This window comes from Schistocerca cancellata, chromosome 2 (assembly GCF_023864275.1).
Source record: "Schistocerca cancellata isolate TAMUIC-IGC-003103 chromosome 2, iqSchCanc2.1, whole genome shotgun sequence".
NCBI lineage: Eukaryota > Metazoa > Arthropoda > Insecta > Orthoptera > Acrididae > Schistocerca > Schistocerca cancellata.
The window spans coordinates 331,564,720-331,590,259 of record NC_064627.1 but is presented as its reverse complement, the minus strand read 5'-3'; the positions used below and the strand labels follow the sequence as shown (position 1 = coordinate 331,590,259).

The 25,540-nt window shown below is 40.8% G+C and overlaps 1 protein-coding gene across 1 annotated transcript in view; it reads right to left on the bottom strand.

The window, feature by feature from the left end:
* The window catches only part of LOC126153794 (dynein regulatory complex protein 1), a 385,975-nt gene that overhangs the window by 104,754 nt on the left and 255,681 nt on the right, over positions 1-25,540 (bottom strand). The gene's annotated exons all lie outside the window — the stretch shown is intronic.

Below are 25,540 nucleotides of genomic sequence, written 5' to 3'. Positions count from 1 at the left end.
AAGAATTCCAACCTGGCCATGATTTAATCACTCACCCTAATTTGTGAAGTGGTAGGGAAGGAAGCTGGGCTGGTAGACCATACTGAAATTAATATTCCATTTTAGCTATCCTAATGTAAGCTTTCTTTAAAACCATTGAATGCATGATAGAAGTACTCATAGCTTAATTGTCCTACTAGGATGGATACTGAAGGTAGAGCAGTGGGTTTACAGTAGTAATTCAACATTGGCTGAATGGCAGTTGTAGTAAGTTGTATTATGGCAGTAGAAGTTGTATTATGAGTTTTGAAAGTAATGGAGGTAGTTGATGAAGACATTTCATGAAGAAAATGAACAGGTGATTGATACATAAAGCTGAACTTCTCATTTTGAAAAAGTTACCATTCCTGAAACAAAAGTTTAGATACCAACTTATTGGTACTTCAGTGTCTCACACTATTTGCATGTCAGCTATGGAGAACTTTCAACAACAAATTACACTAGGCAAGTAAAAATTATGAATGTGACGTTATCCATTTTGATAACAGTAATAATAATCACAAATATACTTTTTGCAAGATCTGAGGTATATGCAGTCAGTGAACCTAAAATTTTGTATTTTATTACTGCATTCTCATGTCTTGTTTAAGAACAAAGAATGTTACAGTATACACTACTTAAGACATCGATTGTAACTAAGTTTTTTACAGTATATTCAATTTTCATTCTCTTATATTCTGCATATTTTTATGTATTACAAGTTCTGGTGTTCTTTTCTGTCCTTTCTAGAGCTGATGACAATTGTCAAACAATTGAAACCAGTAATCTGTAGTATATTGTGACCAAGACAAATCAAAGTTGTATAATTTTAATTATTTATTCATCTGATGATCATCTCACAATGATGTAGGATTTGTCATCATAACACAATTAAAGTAAATAGCTCTAATATACATAAACAGAAAACAGATAAGAATCTTTTACAAGGATAGTACAGGTGTGGCTGTGGCCTTGCTGAAGACAATTACTTGAAATTATTTAGAAAAACCACTGACAATCTATATCTGTATGGCTGGACAGAGCAAACACCATCCTCCAGAACTGGAGTCAGTGTCTTAACAATTGCACTGCCTCATTCGATTGGTCCCTATAGTACAATGTTCTAATCCCACACAATATGTACCAGATAACTTATAATACAAAACAAATTTTTGTACTCCACCACTGCAAACTCCATGGACTCCCACTGATGATTGAGGACCAAGAACATTAACATCTCCATCAGATGAATTTGCAATTGTGAACAATGACTACCATTGGCTGTAGAATGGAATGAGGCCAATGAAAATTTGTGCCAAATCAGGACTCGAATTCGGATTTCCTGCTTATCGCAAGCATTTGCCTTACCATTTGGCTATCTATGCATGACTCACAGCCAGACTCAAACTTCCTTATGTCATCAGCCATGCGTTTTAGTCTGGCTGTGAGTCATCCACAGATAGGCAAATAGTAAGGTGCCCACTCACAATAAGCAGGAAATCAGGTTCGAGTCCCAGCCTGTCACCAATTTTCATTGTTGTCATTCCATTTTACAGCCAACAGTAGTCATTATTCACAATTGCGAATTCATCTGATGTGTTTCATAATGGCTGTGGTTGCCGCATGTCATCAGAATAACACAGGCACTGCAATATTGTATTAACATCTCCATGACCTCCCTTCAGTCCACACGGAAAAATTTTAAGCATCCACCCATGTGCATGTGCATGAGAGTCTTAGCAACTGTGATGGAAGACTGTGTGATGTAAGCCTATGGAGGCTTCCAACTGGAAAAATGGGCAGTCATGAGTAATCATCAAATTAAAATACAGATGTAAATGAAATGCACAAATTCATTGTTGAGTAATCAACAATTTGACATCATGATGTGTGAAGTCACAGCATGTATTGTCAAACACTTTTCAATGCAATTCAGAGAATTTTATGCTGCAGCACTATACCCCTAAATTCAGGAACCATACATCACTTCTTTCTGGAAACTGCTTAAGAACCCCATTACAGAAGGATACTGTCAGCTTTGAACAGTGTAATTTTTTATGATCACTAAGACATTAACAAGGCAAGGATTCTAAATTATGTCTCAGCAGAAAGCAATATCCATTTAGGAATATTTGTGTAACTATTCTGATGTCAAGGTCAAGGTCAAGGCCAATGCCAGTGACAAAGCTAATGCCACATATATATATTCAGATCACAAATATACCATGCTCTATCAAGGAAATTGAAACTGTAGTTAATTCTCTCAAAAGCAATATGTCCCCTGTATTCAAAATACCATGAGTGAGTTATTAACATCCTGTTCTTCACACACATTCAGTCACAAATGCAATACATCACTTTCACGGAGTATAGCCTCAGACAGACTGAAATATGCTGTTGTCTGATTCTGTAAAATAATTGCCATAAGACAAATATTAAGAATTATCAACCAATCACACTGCCTACTTACTTCACTGAGGTAGTGGAAAAAATTATACCTGCATGTATAAAAATACACTTATGCTAATTTTGATTTTGAAAGAGTCTTTCCACAGAACATGACACTTTTCAATACAAAAATCAAATTACACAACATTTAAATGATAATATAATGCTGATTGGAATTTTCTGAGATTTGTCAAAAGCATTTGATTGTACACAGTATTCTTGTAGAGAAGCTAAATATTATGGTATCAGAAATATTGCTGGTGACTGGTCACCTACCTATAAAACTAAAAGAAGACTGTGCCATTAATAAATTCAGGGCATGTATATAACAAAACAGCATCTTCAGAAAAGGAATAATTGCCATAGGGCGAAGCATACAGTGGAAAATCTGCAATGGGATAACATTATGAATTAGGATAGATTGCAATACACCACACAGAGGTGACACTGAATAGCATAGGCACATTTAAAAGTAGATGGTTAGATTTTTAGTATTGTGTGACAAAGTCTTGCATCAGAATGAGAAACACACATATACAACCTACACATGAAAAGCCACTGTCATGACACTGTGACCAACTGCAGTGAGTAGCAACGTCAGCTGGGTTGGGTAGTGGGGACACAGAAGAGGCATGGTGCTGGATGGGGGAGGGACAGCAGGGTAGCGGTGGGGAAAGATGCTGTAGCATTACTTGTGCATGGGTGCACAAGAATGAGGTAGGGACAGAATTGTTGGCTGTTAGGTGCTCTACTGGAAGAGCTGTGATGGGTAGAAATAGCAGAGGAGAGGAACAGAGAAAGGGAAATGACTGTGTAGGTGAGCTGGAGGAATAGAAGGCGTGTGTGAGACTGGAGTGTCATGGAAGGAGGTGAGAACTGGCAAAGGCTGTGGCAAGGGGTTATGAAAGTGAAGGATATTTTGCAGGGAGTTCCACATGTTCAGTTCAGAAAAGCTGGTGTTAGTGAGAAGGATCCAGAGGGCACAGGCTGTCATGACAGTGTTGTGCAGCATGTTCAGCACTTGGATAGGTGAAGGACCCAGCAGTTGTTGAGAGTTTCAGAGGGAGCATTAGGCAGCAGCTGACTAGAACAGGGGGAGGGGGGAGGTGGGGGGGACGACACAGTAGAAGATGAATGGGTAGCTTTGGGTGACGAAATAGTGAAGGCAGCAGATAAAAAGACAACGTCCAGTAGAAATCCTTGGATAACACAAGAGATATTTAATTTAACTGATGAAATAAGAAAATTTTAAAAAAGCAGCAAATGAAGCAGGTGATGGGGAATACAAATGTTTAAAAAATCTGATTGACAGTAAGTGCAAAATGTCTAAGCAGGAATGGCTAGAGGACAAATGTAAGGATATTGAAGCACATTTCACTACGGGAAAGATAGATACCGCCAACAGGAAAATTTAAGTGCCTTTTGGGGAAACAAGAAGCAGGTGTATGAATATCAGGAGCTCAGATGACAAATCAGTCCTAAGTAAATAAGGGAAAGCTGGGGTGGAAGTATTATATAGAGAGCCTATACAAGGGAGATGAGCTTGAAAGCAATATTATAGAAAGGGAAGTGGACATAGATGAAGATAAGATGGGAGATATGATACTGCGAGCAGAATTTGGCAGAGCTCTGAAAGAACTAAGTCGAAACAAGGCCCTGGGAGTAGAAGATATTCCGTCAGAACTACTGTACCCTTGGGTGAGCCAGCCATGACTAAACTCTTCCATCTGGTGTGCAAGATGTATGAGACAGGTAGAATACCCTCAGACTTCAAGAAGAATGTAGTAATTCCAGTTCAAAAGAAAGTGGTTGCTGACAGGTGTGGTGATTAGTGAACTATAGGTTTAATAAGTCATGGTTGCAAAATACTAACATGAGTCCTTTACAGAAGAGTGAAAAACTGGTAGAAGCTGAACTCAGGGAAGATTGGATTTCGGAGAAATGTAGGAACATGTAAGACAATACTGACCCTACAACTTGTCTTAGAAGATAGGTTAAGGAAAGGCAACCCTACATTTATACCATTTGTAGACTTAGAGAAAGGTTTTGACAGTGTTGACTGGAACACTCTCTTTGAAATTCTGAAGGTAGCAGGAGTAAAATATAGGACCCAAAGATTATTTACAACTTGTACAGAAACTGGATGAGCTTGAAAGCAATATTATAGAAAGGGAAGTGGACATAGTTGAAGATATGAAAGGGAGGCAGTGGTTGAAAATGGAGTGAGACAGGGTTGGAGCCTGTCATCGATGTCATTCAATATGTACACTGAACAAGCAGTAAAGGAACCTAAAGAAAAGTTTAGAGTAGAAATTAAAGTTTAGGCAAAATAAATAAAAACTTTGAGGTTTGCTGATGACATTGTAATTCTGTCAGAGATGGCAAAGGACATGGAAGAGCAGTTCAACAGAATGGACAGTATTTTGAAGGGAGGATATAAGATTCTACATCAACAAAAGCAAAACAAGGATAACGGAATATTGTCAAATTAAAACAGGTGATCTAAGGGAATCAAATTAGGAGATGAGAAACTTAAAGTAGTGAATCAGTTTTGTTATTTGGGCAGCAAAATAACTGATGATGGGCAAGGTGAGAGGATATAAAATGTAGACTGGCAATGGCAAGAAAAGCATTTCTGAACAAGAGAAATTTGCTAACACCGAATATAGATTTAAGTGTTAGGAAGTCTTTCCTGAAGGTATTTATCTGGTGTGTAGCCATATGTGGAAGGGAAACATGGATGATAAGAAGAAAATAGAAGGTCTTGAAACGTGATGCTACAGAAGAATACTGAAGATTAGATGGGTAGATTACATAGTTAATGAGGATGTACTGAATAGAATTGGGAAGACAAGCAAATTGGGGCATAAAATGACTAGAAGAAAGGATTGGTTGATTGGACCCATTCTGAGACATCAAGGGATCACCAATTTAATACTAGAGAGAAGTGTGGGGATAAAAATCATAGAAGGAGACCCAGGGATGAATATAGTAAGCAGAGTCAGAAAGTTGTAGGTTGCACTAGTTATTCAGAGATGAAGAGGCTTGTAGAGGATAGAGTAGCATGGGGAGCAGTGTCAAACCAGTCTTCAGACTGAAGACCACAACACAACATTATGGCTGTCACATGAATGGGGCAGGATCATATTACAGGCCAGGTCTTGAAGATGAGGGGAAAGGAGGGGAAGTCTCTCTCTCTCTCTCTCTCTCTCTCTCTCTCTCTCTCTCTCTCTCTATCCCTCTCTCTCTCTCTCTAGCTATTGAGAGCACTTGCTTCCTCACAGTAGGTTGGAAATGGAATACCACTGTGAGACAAGTGGGGATGATAATGAGGACATTATTTCTCATTTAAGGGCATGATGAAAAGTAGTCAAAATTGTTTCAGAGAAGTTGATTCAGTTGCTGGTACTGCCACATGAGTTATGAGGGCACCATTCCATTGCTGTCAGCCAGTGGACACATGGAGTAGCAGGTAACTATGGAGCTAAGGCATGGAGGAGTTGTTTCTGGACAAGATGATAAACGCTATTTTAATCTCAGTGAGACATCCAGCAAATTTTGTAGTGACTAGTCATTACTTCTGATGCGACGACTTCAGGTGGCACAACTGTATGGAAAAGACTTCTTGGTGTGAAATGGGTAATGGCTGTCAAAACTGAGGCTGATGGTCTGTAGGTTTGGTGTGGACAGAGGTACTCATGGAGCCATCTGTGAGGTGGATGTCAGTGGTGAGGAAAATGGTTTGTTGGACTGAGGAGGATCATGTGAAGTGGATAGGAATAAAGTGCAGACGTTCTGGAATAATGTGGATAGAGGGTCATTACCCTCAGTCCAGATCATGAGAATGTCATCAATTAATCTAAACCTGATGAGGGCTATGGGCTTCAGGTTGGCTCAGAAGGAACCCTCCAGGTGACCCATAAATAGATTGACACAGAATGGTGCCTTGTGGGTGCTCAGATTTGTTTGTAGGTGATGACTTCAAGGGAGAGATTACTGTGGGTGAGGATATAGTTGGGTGAGGTGACTGGAAATGACGTTTCAGGTACTGGGAAAGGTAGTATTCAATAGTGGCAAGGCCAAAGGTACTGCCATATAACAGTATGAAGATCCAGCTAAGTAGCATTAAAGAAAGGAGGAATAAAGGAAAACTCATCAAACGCTATTGCTTGAAGTTTATTGTGTTGCACTGGATGTGGAAAATGAGGCAAGGAAGTAATGCTGTTGGAAGAATTTGTTTCTTCAGTCTTCAAGTCTTGTCATGAAAGCCTAGTTTGAAGTCTCTTGAGAGTGTTAAAAATTTGCACGAACATTAGAGAAAAATTTGTTTAGAAAGGCATGGATTAACAGAGCAACAGGCTGGTGTTAGGGCACAAAATTTGTGGGGATCAGCAAACCCACTATAAATATTTGACAAGAGTGTCTACCTTCCAAAATTGCACCTAAGCCTTTGCAAAAATTACATGTTGATTGTGTGGGACTGCTCCCACATTCTAGAGAGGATAACTGGTATGTCCCTGTTTGTTTAGATGTGTTCAGGCACTTCTGTTGGTTGCTTCTCACTTGTAATATTACTGGCCAAGGGTCTATAAAGTATTTTCAAGGTATATTTGGTACTTTTGGGCCTTGTCGCATGCTGGTTTCTGATAATGCTACAACCATTAAATCCAATGCATTTTGCAATTTCTGCTTTGAAGTAGGGGTGATTCACAGTACAAATCCTTCCCTGGCAAATGGGTGAATCATAATTTCAGGGCAGCCTAGATCATTTTACACCATAGCAGTTATACCCAGTGGGTAGTTGCTTATCTTTGCTAGGGCACACCTTAAATATTGCCATGCTCAGAGCTCACAAGGCCTTGTCAGCTACCTTGATTTTGCATTTAAACCTAATTCATTGCTTGACAACTTGTAGTCACTTAATGATTTGCTTCCAGAGAAGGTGGATGCTGCACAGATCTGTGCTGATTGGAAGTGCACCTGTAATAACATGAGACTAGTCATGAGAATATGGAAAAATGTTTTAATGCTGGAAGACAGACAATCTTATCGAAATGAGAGGATCTTGTGTAGGTGAAAAACTTTGATGTGACAGGTCATGTGGCAGACAAAATAACGGGGAAACTTTTGCCCGTGTTTGTGAGACCTGCCCAAATGTTATGTTTTTAGAATGAAACAATGGAAAATCCATGATGTACAGTAACAACATTATGAGAAGGAAAGTTGCTACTCACCTGAGTTGCAACTCAGCATCTCCGCTATATGGTGTTTTTAGAATGCATGTATCTCAAGTTAAGCCTTATGTGGAAGAGGATGAACCTAAATACAAATGCACCCTAGTGATGACTGATGTAATGTTTTAAAGTGCACAATAGTGATTTCTGCTTCATGTATTAGGTGGGTGAAGTTGAATTACTCCACATCATGATCTTTTTTTTTTCTTTTTGTTTTGAAAATGATACCATATCAACCAAAGACAAAGAGCTGTTTCCTCACAAACGTACATTGTAAGATGGAGCTGAGAATTTGTGGTTAATGTGCAAATGTGAGTTTTCAGTCACCATTCATTTCCCATGGGCTTGAGTTCGGCAGGGAAGGATGTGCCAATCATAAGTCATCACAAGTTTTGGGTGACTTGAATTCCCTCTTCAACGCATACTGCAACATGGCACTGTGAGCAGCACGAGTATGGTGCTGCCTAGTTGCAGCTGTTTCTTACTGGGCACACAGGTGGAGTGATCTTCTGGATTCAGCCTTTGTCCTAGAAGTATCAATGATTCAGCTTGTTCTTCCTGCAGAAGGCCACTCACTGTACCACTGCAGTCACCTAGTTGGCCCATATTGGTGTCAGTGGTGGTTACTATCAATGTGTAAAGAAAGTTTGTACGCTTGTGTCCGAATTTGTAAGATGCCACTGAATGGCTTAGCTGATGTTTCTGTGCATCCGCTGTGGCTGACTAATATATGTAAATAGGAGCTGGTGGTATCTTATTGCAATCAATGTTCACTAGGTTGTAGCTGCCTGAAGTTACTTGGGAGTAACCCATTTTGAAAACTGAGAACAATGCCAAATTGCAAAGTTCAGGCAAATAATGTTATCTCTGCTGCTAGTAGAACTATTTATTCCAGGGATGGATAATAGCATGTTGTTTGTTAGTTTGGTGTATTGTAATATGCGTTCACTTAAAATATTTCATGTTTAAAAGGATGGATTCTCTAAATTTTTTTTTTAAGAGTTTGTGTAATGAGGTCACAAAATTCTGTCTTATTGTAATTGTGTGAGAAATTAACATTTACTGGGGATTTTGGGATTTGAAAATTAGAATAAAGAAATTGTTCATGAGGGCTTTAAAATTATTTTAAAGAAATCTGTTCGCTGGATGTTCAAACTGTAATATGGGCAACATGTTTTAAAGGACTATGTAACACCCACTTCATCACTAGAACTGTTACACATTGGAGGGAGGTGGCATCAACAGTGATATGAATGGCGCCATATTGATAGGAACTCTTGTAGAGGAAATGGTTGGTGTCTTTTATACAGGAGGTTAGGTTACGCGCAGTAGGCCAAAGGTGTTGGGCAATAAGGGCAGAGATTCTCTCTCTGAGGGAGCTGTATCCACCAACAGTGGGGTATCCTGGGTGGTTGGTGCCACGCGGAGTGAGTGCACAGTCTGAGGCACTATGTCACAGATTGCATGGCCCCTCCTGCCGGAAGTTTGAGTGCTCCCTCGGGCATAGGTGTGAGTGTTGTTCTTAGTGTAAGTTAGTTTAAGTTAGTTAAAGTATTGTGTAAGTCTAGGGACCGATGACCTCAGCAGTTTGGACCCTTAGGAATTCACACACATTTGAACACATTTTTTTGTGGTTGGGTTTATGTATTTTAGGAAGCATTTATACGGTAGGAGTCTGGTGAATGTGGACATGAGGAAGGAGACTGACTTAGAGGAGAGGTTCTGGGATGGACCTAGAAATCTGAGGGATTAGAGACCACATTGCATTTCCGGACTGTCTCCTCCTTACCCCTACCACCCAGATTGCTTCGGCCATCATATGCAGTTGCTCAAAATCTGACCATGACTGTGGCCATGTGCATGTGAGTTGTGTTTATGTGAATGTGTCTGTGTATTTGGTCTAATTCTGAAGAAGGCTTTTCAGCTGAAATCTTACTTGTTTAGCAGTTTTTTTATTGTGCTTGTCTGTGACTCAACATGTCCACTATATGGTGATCAGCAAGCTGTCCTTTCATAAAACTGTAGTTATTAAAGATACAGTTATTCAATATTTCATAGCCATCCTTTTCAGGATTCAACTAGTGGTTGAGTCTTGGGCTATATATGTAACTGGAGCATGACCAATATCCCTGAGAATCGATCACCATGTGAATTCCACAATTTCTTAAATATTCCAAGTAAGCATAAAAAGGAGCACAAACAAATAACACAAACATGAACATATATCCTGCAACCAGTTACACATGAACAGTATATGGGGCATTGAAAGAACTAATGGTGGATTCATTCACTACTTATACACAGCTATCAAAATCTTTCAAAGCCAACTCCTATAGTTACATAGGTAACTTGTTCCTTATTGTCCACTCACATTGAATACTGTAGTTGTTTTCATGAACTATCAGGAGTTCAAAGGAAGATATGAAAATTCACATCTAAGTTTTTCATGAATTCCAGTAAATAAAAACTATAACAATAATTATCACTATCATCAATCATTTACTATTTATTGCTATCTAAAGGCTTCCTTGAGACTTTTTCCATGCATTACAATCTTCAGCTATCTGCATCCACGTGGGTCCTGAATGTAATAGTAGTTTACACACCCTGCTTTAGATCGTAGCCTCAGTCAGTTATTATCTCCTGGAATCCAGGAAAGAAATTCCTTGGGCCATCTACTAATGAAAAATTCAGGATGGAGTAAGTACAGTATTATGGAAAGCATAGATTGCTACTCATTGTATAGAGGAGATGTTGAGCTGCAAACAGGAACAACAAAAAGACTGCTACACACATGAGCTTTTGGACAAAAGGACTTCTTCTGGTGTAGAAAACACACACACATTCATGCAGTCACAACTCACATAAATGTGACCATTGAGGCCAGAGGAAAGCGGTAATTGTGAATAACTATCTTGAGGTTCAAGCTCACTCTTATATCCATATCTGCTTACAATAAATTTGTTTATGGCTTGAGGGCAACTACATAGTGAAGGTTACCAGTGACTCAACATCAGATATCAGAAAAATATGCAGATAATTTTAAAGGAATACCTCAAACAGAGTCACAAAACAGAAAATAAAAAACAGCTAAAATGAAAGAACCCCGAAGCAACCACTCTGAACAGCCTACTAAAAATCCGTAAGCAGGGCATAACAAGCTGGCCAGTTGTAAATTTCAGTAGTGCACATATATATCACATAGTCAGAGAAATGACTACATATTTATGGAAACATTATGTACACATGAACAGCAATAACATACACAATAACAAAGAGCTGGTACAAAAAATCACACACATCAACACGTTCAAATCACTCAAATTAACATCATTCGAAATCATGTCAATGTACACCAGTATCCCAATGACAGTATCACCATCATCAAATAACACAAAAGAAAAATATTTTGAAACCCTACATACAAGAAACAACAAACATCCTAAAATAATCACAGAGCAAAACTGCTTCTCATTTGACATCCAGTTCACTTCCAATGAGACAGACTCCCCACAAGGTCACCAGTCTGCAGACTCTTAGTCAAATCTTTCTTAACCACACCAAGAACATATTATTTGAAGGCGTAGTGAAACTGAAGCAATACAAAACAGAATATTGGCGTCACTATGTAGATAACGCAACATCTTCTAGATGAAACATCCAGTTCTGTCCAACAACAATACAATGATATAATCTCAGTTCACTCAAAAATAAATTTTATCATAGAAACAGCAATGACAAAAAGTTAAATTTCCTTGACCTCATAATATACAGGCACAACAACCAACACCAATTTACTATATACAGAATACACACAAGAACTCAAGGCATCCTGTAACAGGCAAACAGGCAGATTCCAATTCATGTTGCACAAACTGATTATAACACCATTCAATGACAAAAACTACAAAAATGAACCACAGACAATCTAACAAATAGCTGTTAAGAATGGATATGGCACATGCAAGGTAAACAGACTGAACCACAAGGTTAAAGCAAAGATAAAAATGATACCTAGCACATAAAAACAAATAGGTCGTCACCAACATACAAACACAGGCACACTGGATATAAACCTACAGAGCACAAACACATAGAATATAAATACAGAGAAAACGCACACACACACACACACACACACACACACACACACACACACACACACACACACTCTTAGAGAGAGAGAGAGAGAGAGAGAGAGAATACACACACACATGAACAAGAAGCACTCAAAACAATAGACAATAGATTGATTAATTGAGAGAGTATGGGACCAAACGGTGAGGTCATCAGTCGCATGAATCCAAAGGGGGTTACATAAGAAAGAGAGTCTGCTAAAAGTGAACAGATTCAGTCAGAGGAGTCAAATTATAAAAGAATGAACATTAAACATACACAGTATAAGCATAACAGGTGTAACCAAATCTAAAAACTGGGAAAAGGGGGGATAGTCATGGGGCCACAGACTATGAGACTGCAAAAGGAGTTCGAATCACAACCAACCCGCTCCTGTTCCAAGACAAAAGGAGAACCTTATATCTGGAACTAAGAACCACTTTCATGGGGTAAACGAAGGACCAAGTCAACCATCCATGGATCATCTGCCAATATTAAATTTAAGGAAGCAGGAAGAGTATACTTAGCATGAAGCGTCGAATGAAGGGAACATGTCACCAATATGTGAGATATCATCAGCCTGATGCCACAACCACATTGTGGGGGTGGTCATTATGTAGGAGGAAACAATGGGTGAGCCGGGTATGGCTAATGCGAAAATGACATAAAACAGCGGACTTCTCCTGAGAGGGGCAGAAAGAAATGCCCCTAACTGCAGTAGACTCCTTGATTGTGCGGAGTTTATTACTATGAGCAGTGGTGTTCCAGATGGCATCCCACTGTTGGGCAAAGAGAGATTTGACGCAGATATGCATATCTGCAGCTAGAATCGTGAAAGGAAAATGGGGGTAAGTATCTACTTCTCTAGCCAAATGGTCAGCCAATTCATTCCCTGGGATTCCCACATGACTCGGGACCCAGAGAAAGATGACTGAAACGGTGGCACGCTCAAGGGCAGAGAGAAGGTCATGGATGGCAGAAACCAAGGTGTGACGAGAGTAGCATCGATCGATAGCCTGAAGGCTGCTCATTGAGTCGGAACAAATTAAAACACTATGTAGGGAGGCCTGAGAAACAAAAAGGAGGTCCCTGTAAATGGCTAGAAGCTCTGCCACAAATACACTACATGATCCTGGCAACAAATGGTGCTTGAAGAGGATAGGAGACCTGAGCGTATCCCACCTTATCAGTAGTTTTAGAACGATCAGTGTAAAAGATGGTGGCACCCTCGAACTCTGCAAGAATGGCACATACAAGATGCCCCGGTAAACCATAGGAGCAACAGAGACCTTAGGACCCTGGAAGAGATTGGTCCTAATCCGTGGTCTAGGCACCATCTAAAGAGGGGGGGGGGGGGGGGGGGAGGTGTGTACAGGTGGAAATACGTACGTCACAGACCAGTGAGTGCAGATGGAGATCCCAGCAGAGCGTAGTGAGAAGCAGGCCAATTGACAATCCCACCCACAGGTGGGTTTTAGGTGGGAGACATCCCTCATTGGTGAACACTACAGGGTATACAGGATGGTCAGGGAATTGGCGAATGGTGACTGCATAAGAAACAATGAGTTGGCTCTGTCAGATGTGTAGAGGGGGAATCCCTGCTTCTCTGAGGAGACCATCAACAGGACTAGTGCAAAAGGCACCAATATCCAGACGCACCCCACAGTGATGGACAGGGTCAAGGAGTTTCGAAGTGGAATGAGTTGCTGAGCCATAAACCTGACTACCATAATCATGTCTGGACAAAACCAGAGCACAGTAAAGATAAGGAAGAGTGGAACGGTCTACACCTCAAGATGTGTTGGCCAGGAGGCAGAGAGCATTAAGATTCGACATGCATGTAGTCTTTAGGTGATGAATGTGGGGCAGTCATGTCAGCTTGTTATCAAAAATAAGGCCCAAGAAAGGGGACTGTGTCACATCAAGGAGTTGCTTGCCTAAATAAAGTTCTGGATCAGGGTGTACTGTAGGTCGATGACAAAAATGCATAACCCGGGTTCTGGAGGAGGAAAACTGGAAGCCATGGGCTGTGGCCCATGTAGAGGCCTTGGAGCCGGCGCTCAGCAGATGCTATTGAGTGGGAGCTGCACCAGATGCAAAAATTGTTAACCTACAATGCCGGGATAACCAGAGACCCAACAGAGGTCACAAGCCCATTTATGGAAATAAGGAAGAGCATGATACTTAGCACAGAACCCTGTGGGACACCATTCTCCTGAGTCTGAGGGGTGCTGAGTGAAGTGCCAACTCAAACCCGGAAGAGCCAGTAAGATAAAAACTTGTGGATAAAAATCAGAAGGGGACCACGAAAGCCCCAGTCATGGAGGACAGCTAAAATGTGATGGCGCAAAGCCACGTCATACACCTTATATAGGTCAAAGAACATGGCAACAAGGTGCTGGCGGTGAGTAAAAACCTGTTGGATGGCTGATTCCGATTGGAGTAAATGGTCAGTTGGAGATCGACCTGCCCAGGAGCCACATTGATATGGTGACAAAAGGCCCCAAGATTCGAGAACCCAACATAATCTGGAGCTGACCATCCTTTCAACCAGTTTACAAAGCACATTCATAAAGCTAATGGGGCAGTAGCTGTTGAGAGACACTGGGATTTTCCCGGGCTTAAGGATGGGGATAACTATGCTGTCTTGTCATTGTGACAGAAAAGCACCTGTGAGCCAGATATAATTGAAGACCCTGAAGAGCTGTTGCTGCTGGGGAACATCCAAGTGTTGAATCATCTGATTGTGAATGGAGTCTGGCCCTGTGGCTGGATCTCATGAAGAGCTATGAGACTGCACCAATTCTCATTCAGTGAAAGGAGCATTGTAGGGCTCAACATGGTGCAGGATGAAATGGAGGGGAGTCTGTTCAACTCTGTGTTTCTGCTGGAGAAAGGCAGGAGGATAGGAAGTGGATGACGATGCAATCACAAAGTGTGTCGCAAGGTGTTCTGCGAGGACCAATGGATCAGTGCACAGAGCTCCTTGAATGTGCAGACCCTGGACAGTTGACTGTTGCTGGTGGCCCAAAACACTATGGGCCTTCGACCAAACCTGCAATAAAGAGGCATATGTCTCCAGGGAGGAAACATAGCGCTCCCAGCATTCCTTTTTATTCTGCTTAATAATGTAACAAGCCTTAGCATGAAGACGCTTAAAAGTAAGGAGGTTGGTGTTACTTAAATCACTGCAGCGCCCATTGGTGGCCCTGGACAGCGACTGTGACGTCCTTAGTCCACCACGGTACTGGGCGATGACGAGGGGGCCCAGTGGATAGGGGTACAGTAGTGCCAGCAGCATGAAGAAGAGCAGCAGAGATGCCTTGCATGACTACATCAATGGAATTCGAGAGGGAGGTGTCAAAGTGGACAGCAGACATGTATAAAAACAAATTGGCACTGCAGAAGGACCAACGTGGGGGCCTGCCTGCCATGTGGCAGCAGGGGAACGATAGTGTCACTGGGAAGTGGCCTCTGACACAAAGATCAACTTGGGATGACCAATGTAGGGAAGCCATGAGGGCAGGGGAAGAGATTGCGAGATGGATAGCAGAGAAGGTGCCATGAGTGGCCCTGAAGTGGGTAGGGGAACTATCATTGAGGAGACACAAATCGAAGTCCATGATAAGTTGGTCAATTAGGATACCCGCAGCCATTGATGTAACACTCCCCCACAGTGGATGGTGGGCATTGAAATCCCTGAGGAGAAAAGGGGCGGGAGTTGCTGATTAAGGTAGATAGTGTAACATATGCAAGTGGCCTGCCTGCAGGGAGATAGACATTGCAAATGGTGATTGCCAGAGCCATTTGCACTCTAGCTGCCATCACTTCCAAGATGGTACATAGGGGGATCCAGTCACTAAGGACATCGGAGCAAACCAAAGTGCAGACCACACCAGATGCTATCCCAGGGTCAGCACAGTTCCAACAGAATGCCCGATAATCACATAAAATGGGAGAGTGGTTATCACAGAAATGCATTTCTTGGAGAACAAGACAGAATGCAGAACAAGAGGAGACAAGATGTTGCATTTCTGGTAGGTGATGATAGTAGCCATTGCAGGTCCACTGGATGATCATGCAGTGTGAGTCCGAGGTAGGTGTGAAGGAACTGAGGAGAAGGTCAGGTCACTTGGTCAGCAGTTGTCGCCGACAAGGATGGGGTGACATCCATAAATAAGATGTCAGACTCAGGTTGCGAGAGGGGAGTTGGCACCTCCGGGGGCAATGAGGATGCCTTCTCTTGGGATTTGTGTTTCTTCTTCTTCTCTTTCTGAGGTGTAGGAGGACAGGACACAGGGGGAGTACAGGTGTCTGCAAGGTCAGGAACCAAAAGAGAGCAGGCAACCTTGGGGCCCACAGATGGTGCACCTCATGGCTGAGTGGTGGTAACGATCTTCTGGCCTGAGAGACACCAGAGAGAGGGTTCCTGGGAGGGAGCTCAATCACCGACAGATGCTGAAGAAGGGGGGGCACTTCTTCGGATGTGGTGGGGTGGGGAGGACGACTCTCTGACTCGAGGTCGTGAGTCCAGCAAGGGAAGAGGAGGGGAGAGTGGGGTAGGGCTGGGGTAAGGACAAGTGAGTAGGAGGAGGAGACGAGGAGGAGGAGGAAGAAAGGAAGTGACACAGGCAAAAGTTGAAGATAGTTACACCAGCTGTAGTCTCTCAGACTTTTGGCGAGCCTCAGTGTAAGAAAGGCAATCTAGGGACTTATATTCTTGTATCTTCTTTACTCTCTTGTAAGCCAGGCAATCTGGTGAGCGAGGGAAGTGGCGGTCAGCACAATTAACACACACAGGCAGTGGAACACAGGGGTTCCCTCATGGATGGGGTGGCCACAGTTACCATACAAAGGGTCCACAGTACAGTGGGAAGACATATGCCCAAAACGCAAGCACTGAAAGCACAACATAGGCGGAGGGATGTACAGCTGAACATCACATCTGTAGCACATAACCTTGACCTTCTCTGGGAGGGTATCCCACTCGAAAGCCAGGATGAAGTCGCCAGTATCGGTGTGGTTGTCTATGTGACCCTTCTGCACACGTCGAACAAAATGAACACCATGCTGCTCCATATTAACCCGGAGTTCCTCATCAGTTTGCAGGTAGAGATCCTTATGAAAAATGACTCCCTGGACCATATCCAGAGATTGGTGAGGAGTGATAGACACCGGGACATTGCCAAGACAATCACAGGCACAGAGCTGTGGATTGGGTGGCAGAAGAACCTTTGATCAACAGGGAGCCTGATCGCATCTTACTAATAGACTCCACTTCACCAAATTTGTACTCGATATTTTCCACGAACAACAATGGCTTTGTGGTGGTGAATATGTCCCCATCCATCCTAGTGCAGATGAGGTAATGGGGAAAAGGTTTCAGCCCAAGACGGTGAGCCTGGCCCCACTCCCATGGCGTAACCAGGGAAGGGAGGCTGCCGGGTCATACGAGGCAGCATTTAAGGATCCTTCACCATTTGAAGAGACGGCCCAGTGAGAAAGGCCAGCATCCACCCTGATACCACCCACTCCAACCAGGGGCTCTCCCCATGGGCACCACCCAGCCACAGTAAGGGCCGTCTGGTATGGCGGCCATTGCCAGGAGTTCCAATGCTCCAAGAAGATAAGCAACCACTCTTTGGCATACACAGAGAGGGAACAGCTCAGGTATCAGTAGTGTTATCCCTTTGTTGTCAGGGGGCTCAGCCATATGGGTACATAACAGCCCCACCACAGGGACTGGCTACATGTGCTGGTGACCTAGCAGGGTGGAAGGGGGCTACAGTGGGCAAGGGAGAGGGGAAGGGAGAGGGGAAGGGAGAGGGGAGAGGAATTCACACCATAGATGCTAGGGACGGAGTTCTTCCCCATAAGGCACACACTAAAAATAGGAAATTTTGAGATGGAGGTCAAACCTCAAGTGGGGACCAAAACATCAAAAGGGTGAAAGAACCAGTAAAAAAAACTAAACTGCAACCAATGCAGGAAACCAGGGGAATAGCCAGGTTGACATAAAGCAGAACACAGAGAGAGGGGTAGGAAGTGGCAATGGAGAAGGAGTGAGGATAGGGAGGGAAGGGGCAGGGAGAAGGAAAAGCAGTTAGGGAATGAAGAATGAGCTGCAATAGCTTGGGGCCCTGTGTGCGCCATGCACAAACTCACAAAAGGACCATGAGCCCCCTGGGGGGAAAACAATAAACAAATGGTACACTCTCACAACAAAGCAGCTTATAGGATAGGCAAGATACAAAATAAGGACAGAAAATAGCCTACAGAACAGGTAACTCAATTCAGGGAAAACTATGAACAATTAATACTAACACAGATGAACTCAATACACCTGATATTTACCAGTTCACATGTTAAGACAGTTTACATTGGACAGATAACATTAGGGATCCAGAACACAGATGAGTAACAGCTGTCATTTTACATCTGCAGAATGCCTTATTGATATGGGCCACTGTAGTAGCCCCAGAATTTTACGAAAGTCTGGAGATTCTTGTGTTCCAGCTGTTTTGAACAGGGCATAAGGATGAGCATGGGATACTGCACCCATTTATTGTTTGTGCAGGCAAAACTGGAAGGAAGATAATTCGTTGGCGCTGGCAAGTGTTCAGTGCGACCTGCCAAGAATAAGCAAATACAGCCTGGAAGCTCTGTGGCTGGCTGCAAAGTGTAATGTAGCATTGTATTGTTAAAAAACAAATGGAGAGACTTGAAATAGTGACTGTTTAGTAGATGTTGAACTGCTGTTGAGAGTACGTGGGCTGGACATGGATAGTCTGCCACAATAAAAGCTTATTTATTAATTATGTTCAAAAATGTGTAATTAACTGATTCTGCCGGTAATGTGTGGTCTTACGTCACAAAGTTTAGTTGTTTTTTTGTACAAAGTGGAAATAAATATGTTCTGGTGCATTGAATGATATTCCAAGAGTAGCGTATTTTTTAAATAAGAAGAGAGAGAGTGAGAGAAAATTTCCCTTCTTAGCAGTGAAACCTTTGGAGAAGCATCTGGTGCTAGCAGAAGAGATCAGTGCTGCAAGAAAGCAGAACCAGCATTCTTCAACAAGTAAGTCCACGAAAATGCTTAAGCTGTATAGAGAGAGCTTAACATTACACCGGGCCACCGCAAGAACGTGGCGACCGTAAAGAAAGGACCTGAGAAAGAAAGGAAAATATTAAAAAAAAAAAACAGTGAGGCTGAAGAGCAATTCCACAATGCTTATCCAGAAATATTGTGTTGTAAATGGTGAAATGATTAAAGGAATCAAGAAAATCGCACAACGCTGCAGTTAGTTTCAAATCGCCGAAGCCACCGTCTACAAACGCTGACGCCGCCATCCACCAACGCCGATGCCACCGTACACCAACTCCAATGTCGCATCACACCAACGCCGATGCAGTCGTCCACAAAAGCCGATGCCACCATACATCGATGCTGACGCCGCCTTCCACCGCCACTGGGTGAGCTACTACTGACCTTTGATAGTTTGTGAAGTGTGGGGGGTTGTGGAAATAAGTGAGTGTACTTTTAATGATAACTAGATTAGAGGCAAAACAAAACACAATGGAAAAAGAACATCAACCTGTAGAGTCTGTTGGGGCTATGGGAATTGAAAAACAGGGGCCAGATTTAGGCGAATTAATGAGGTTTATCAAAGCACAGTCTGAATCACAACACAGAACACAAAACAGGACGAACTGAAGACAGAATTAAACTCTAAGTTAGATTTGCAAAACACAAAACTAGAGACTCAACTTAATATCCTAAGTAATCAGATGCAAGAATGGAAAAAAATTGTCTGTTACCCTGAGTGGACAGACAAATATTTTATTTAAGGATTTAGAACAAAGTAATGAAGCTCATCTAAAAGGGTTAGTTCAAAAATTAGAATATGATATAGACTGTAAATGTAGTAATTTGGAAAAATATGACTCTTTGAAAAATGTATGTAATGTCACATCTGATGTGGTTGAACAAGAATTAACTACGCTAAAAACCAATGTCCAGAAACAAGATAAGTTGCTCCCCCTAGTACAGGTGCAAATTTCAGGGGTCAAATCACGGGTGGAAACTGTAGAACAGAACTTAAAAAAAAAGTTAATGACTGCAGAACTTATAAATTTGAATGGCTTAGAACAACAAGTAGAAGAATTAATAGGACGAAAAGTTGAAGAGAAACTAGGTGTTGATATCTCTTCGCCTATAGTAACTTCCGATTTAGATAATACGAAGAAAGACTTAGAAACTTTGAGGAAAGAATTCAAGCTTGTGCAGGAGAAACTAGAGAAAGGCACAGTTTCCCAAAATATTATATTAAATAAGGACATGATAACTGATTTGCAATGGGGATAAAATTCAGGCTTATTGAGACAGTTTCCTAAATTCAAATCAGACAGGGAGGTTCACCCCACCTATTTCTTAAAACGGTTTAACCAAGCCATACCTAAATGTTGGGAGGATGCTAAGAAAATAGAGTTTGTGGTAGGTTATTTGGAGCATGAAGCTTCAGAATGGGGCACAGTAAATATTGAAAACTTCACATCCTGAGAAGATTTTCAGAGAAAGGAGCAAAAAGCTACTGATCACCAAGCAATTCAGGAAAGAGTTGGTAGAAACTTCCATAGGAGCACCCAACAAAAGGTAGATAAATACAATGCAACCGCAACTGACCCAGAATACCATGTAGATGACTTAGTATTAGTAAAACAACACCTTCAAAATACAGCACTGAAAAAAGAAACATACAATTTTTTTATGAAATACGTAGGACCTTATCGTATTCAATCAATAGTACAACAAAAAATCCTATATTTAGTAGATCCTGTGACAGGAGAGGAAAAGGGAATGTATAATGTTAAGGATATAAAATGATATGTACAAAACCCCCAGGGACGTTGACATTCTGAGTCAACGGGCAGAGTGATGTCATCCAGTTCCCGAGTTGGGTTCGGTGTTACTTCCACATTAGTTTCCTACACCAAACTCCCTTCAAATCTTTGACCATCCTATAATCTATTTATAGCCCTTAAGCTATCCTATCACTTTAGTATTAAAAGAGACCAATTATGACTACACGATTATGACTAATTTAAGGAGTCACAATAAACAGTAACCTCTGAGCATGAGATAATACTAACAGGGTAATATTCTAACAGGAGATATAATATGATGGTGCTGTTTAGGAAGAATGATACCTAGATGACATAAACTGAACATGTGTATGAAATATAGAATGAAGTGACTAACTGAATAACTATTTGATTATAGTGTATATAATTTCTATTTTTATAGAATGTTTTATATTTTTTGTAAAGTGCGGTGTGATTTATATCTAATTTTGAAAGGGGTGGGTAGCATAGGCACAGACACGACCTACACACCAAGCCCTTCATACAACCCTTGCAAACAAGTGTGACTGGTTCTTCATCATTTGCCGTTTCATAGGAGTTGCTAAGATCTTTTCTTTGGGGACTTCAAAGGTGACGGTGAGAATGTCCATTCTGCAGGAGATGCCAAACATCATACCTCCTCTGACTTCTCACTTAAGTACCAGTGAAGTGATGATCCTAGGGAAGGGGGGTGGGAAGGGTTTCCTGACTTTGGGGCTGTCTTCTTTCTTTCTTCGATCTTAGCAACCAATTCTTTTATTTCCTTTCTTACTTCTCTTAAGAGTACCAATCTATCTTTCCCTCTGTCCACAGTCATATACTTCTATCGCTGCAGTCCTTCTCTTTTTCGTGATTTCTATAAATCTTCAACTAAGAACCTTAGTGGGCCGAAGAATCAGGACGGACGATCACACTTCCACACTCAAACAATTAAATACAAAGACGCAGACAAGTAATACACAGGGAGATGTAACAACCATCACAGATAAGGGGGGAAGTAGTGCTCAGGAAGGACTGGAGCACATGTGCTAAGTAATGACGGTTGCACATCTCAAGTGAAATGGTATAGTAAGCTTAAGCTAAAGGAACAAGGGGGGACGAAGTGTATATCCACCTGTGTTCATAGCTATAGTAGTACAAAGTAATATGAAGGAAGATAAAAAGAAATAGATATTAAGCCAGAGGTATCGAGTCAAATAAGTTTTTGATGAATAATAGGATTGTGCAGACCGAATAGCCCGAAGAAAAGAAATAAAGTTACAACCATGGATGAAACGTATTTAGTTATTAAGGCTATAAAAGTGAGCTGTAAGCAATGAACAAGTGAAGAATTTAAGCAGGTAGGCTGAAGGACTCGAGGGGAGGAAAGGAGAGGTAGATAGATATTTTACCAAGAAATTTTAAATAAAATAGTGTGCAGAGGAGTATGAAAGAGGCAAGACTATGAATCATTGTTAGAGAAAATAGGGAGGGCACATCCGATATAGATGAAATGAGAGAAAGAGAGGCAGGTAGGCAGACCCAGAGGAGGCTGACCTATACTGTGTGGGCAGGGGCACCAAAAAGGGGATTGACCTGAACCATGGTTTAGTATAAATGGAAGGGGCGTACCTACCCAAGGACGAGGAAGATGATGTGTTCATAGTACCAACCCTTACATAGATTGGAACCCAAAGGGAAAGGGTGCTATAGTGACCTGAGATTGTAGTGGAAAGTTTCTCCTGGTAAATTTGAATTCTAAAATTTTTTGAATAGAAAAGACAATTCCTGCACAAGGAGATAGAAAAAAGAGAAAACCCCCAGTACAATTAATTTTTTTCAGACCCGGAAAACTGGTGGTTATCATTGCAACAGCTTCTTTAAAAAAAGTAAACACTATACTCAGAATAACACCTGAAATTTGAAACTGGCTAAGGGGAGCGATTTATTTTGGCTCAATCCTGGAAGCAAAAGTAGATAATACTATTGGTAATAGCTAAAACTTGTTGTACTATTAGGTTATCATACTACTATGTCTATGAAAGATATTACCAACAGCTTAATGAAATACCAGAGATGGAAGAGAGTTTTTGTACCTAATGTTTTTATGTAGTACAAAATAACAAGATAAGTGTTAAGAAAAATTTATTAAAATATACATTGTGTGCAAAATAACAAGTGTTCGAGCTAAGGGGAGGGATATGTAGCGACCCCAGAATTTTACGAAAGTCTGGAGACTCTTGTGTTCCAGCCATTTCGAACAAGCGTTATTTTAAAGCAAGGCATAGGGATGAGCATAGTATGCTGCACCTATTTATTGTTCGTGCAGGCAAAACTGGAAGGGAGATAATTCATCGGCACTGGCAAGTGTTCAGCGCAACCTGCCAAGAATAAGCAAATACAGCCCGAAAGCTCCGTGGCCGGCTGCAAAGAGTAATGTAGCATTGTATTGTTAAAACAAAAATGGAGAGACTCGAAATAGTGACTGTTTAGTAGACGTTGAACTGCTGTTGAGAGTACGTGGACTGGACATGGATAGTCAGCAAAGATAAAAGCTTATGTATTAATTGTGTTCAAAAATGTGTAATTAACTGATCTTGGGTGCCCGGTAATGTGTGGGCTTACATCATAAAGTTTAGTTGTTTTTTTGTACAAAGTGAAAATAAATATGTTCTGGTGTATTGAATGATATCCTAAGAGTAGAGTACTTTTTAAATAAGAAGAGAGAGAGCGAGAGAGTGAAAATTTCCCCTTCCTAGCAGTGAAATCTTCAGAGAAGCATAAGGTGCTAGCAGAAGACATCAGCGCTGCAAGAAAAATGGTTCAAATGGCTCTGAGCACTATGGGACCTAACATCTGAGGTCATCAGTCCCCTAGAACTTAGAACTACTTAAACCTAACTAACCTAAGGACATCACACACATCCATGCCCGAGGCAGGATTCGAACCTGCAACCGTAGCATTCGCGCGGTGCTGCAAGAAAGCAGAACAAGCATTCTTCAACAAGTAAGTCCACGAAAACACTTAAGCTGTATAGAGAGAACTTAACATTACACTGGGCCACTGCACCACAGACCAACAGACATCAACCAGTGGCCAAAAAATTCTCCAATTAAGCAACAGCTTCCTACAGAAACTAACAATTGAAGAAAACTTCCAAATACAGGAAGCTATGGTAGAAGAAATAATAAACAAATACACAGCTCTCTTCAATGTAATTCTGTTCTCTATCCCCAAATAATTTTCAGATGACCCGAGCCCAACATGACACATAATCACTCAGTCAAAAAACACACACACACCTCAAAGCCTATGGCCAAAACGAGTTTCATAACTACCCCATGAACACATGCAACTGTATTTAACTGTTCAACAACTTTTCACCATCCTGTTTTATATCTTGCAAAGAATGGGTCAGTGCAAGTTAAAATGCTGTTTCACAATGAAGACAACATAGAACCATGTAGAAGTAAGTGTAAACATATTGCATATACAAACATGGACAAAATCTTTTATAAAGAGTAAAGTAATATAAACCACAACAGTTTACATTTGAGACATAATTGTTGATGTAAATAAGTATTCTATTTTAATTTCCCTATGGCTGTAGATAAAAAACTATAAAAGAGTAACAGTTACACTGCAAATTACAGAAAGCTACAAAACCATAGTAAGTGTTAAGGTAGAATATTTTTCTGTTTTCAGTTTGTGAATACTTTACTTAAAACTGAAAGTATTCAAACACTAACACAGAATGTTAACAAATACAGATATGTAATTTTGTTCAATAATCTTCTCCATTATGAAGCGGATACTTCTGAAAGTATTCATTTAATGCAATCAAAACTGCAATGCAAGTTAATTAGTAAGTTGAACAAATAGAAAACTCACATTTACCCACAATATAGCTACTATCATACCTCACATAATTATCTTGACCATCAGATGAGAAGTTCTAAACTGACTCTTTGTTTTACAGTAGGATTGTGTATGTGAATAAATTATCATACACAGGAAAAAAATGAATAAAATAAATAAAATGATTTATAAACTAATGTATTTGTTCAACATTTGGCACAAAATCCAAAGTATGATACATGGAACATATGATTAACTAACTAACTAACTAAGGATTTGTCACCATGAGATGGCCTGAATTTTAATAGATGAAAGCAGCACATGCCATTTGCAGAAAAGTGTCCAACATACAAGGAAAAAGTGTCTACATTACCAAACTACAATTTATGGAATTCCATCATGCTGGACTAATTGGATACAGCAACTTGTGTTAACCAGTCTGATATAGAAGCACCAAAAGTTGCAAGAGGCACTTTTTATTTAATTGATGACTAGTTTCTGGTTACCTGAATGTGTTTTCAGATCATCCAAACAGAAAAAACAGTATTTTCCAGAATAGCATAAAAACCATCTCAAGATTATACATACGCATGACACAGTCTATTTTAACAATGAACAGCGACAGAGTTAGATGTTTACTCTGTCATTGTCCATGGTCAAACTTGACTTTGCTACAAAAATATGTATGTATATGCATAATCTTGGCACATTTTTATACATTATTTCAGAAAGTATCATTTTGTCTGTCTGGATTACTTGAAAATGGGTTCAGGAAACCTGAAACTAGTCATCAATCAAATAAAAAGTGAATCTTGCACCTGTGACTGTTTCTTTATCGAAAAAACTGTAAAGATTTTTAAGTAGTTAACTGAATAATTTCTCTTTCTGTCAAATATTGCATTACGTATGATATGAACTGTAACTATGAATAAAACAAGTTGCTCAGAAAATCTGCAGGCATGAAAAGTGTATAAATTACCATAAAG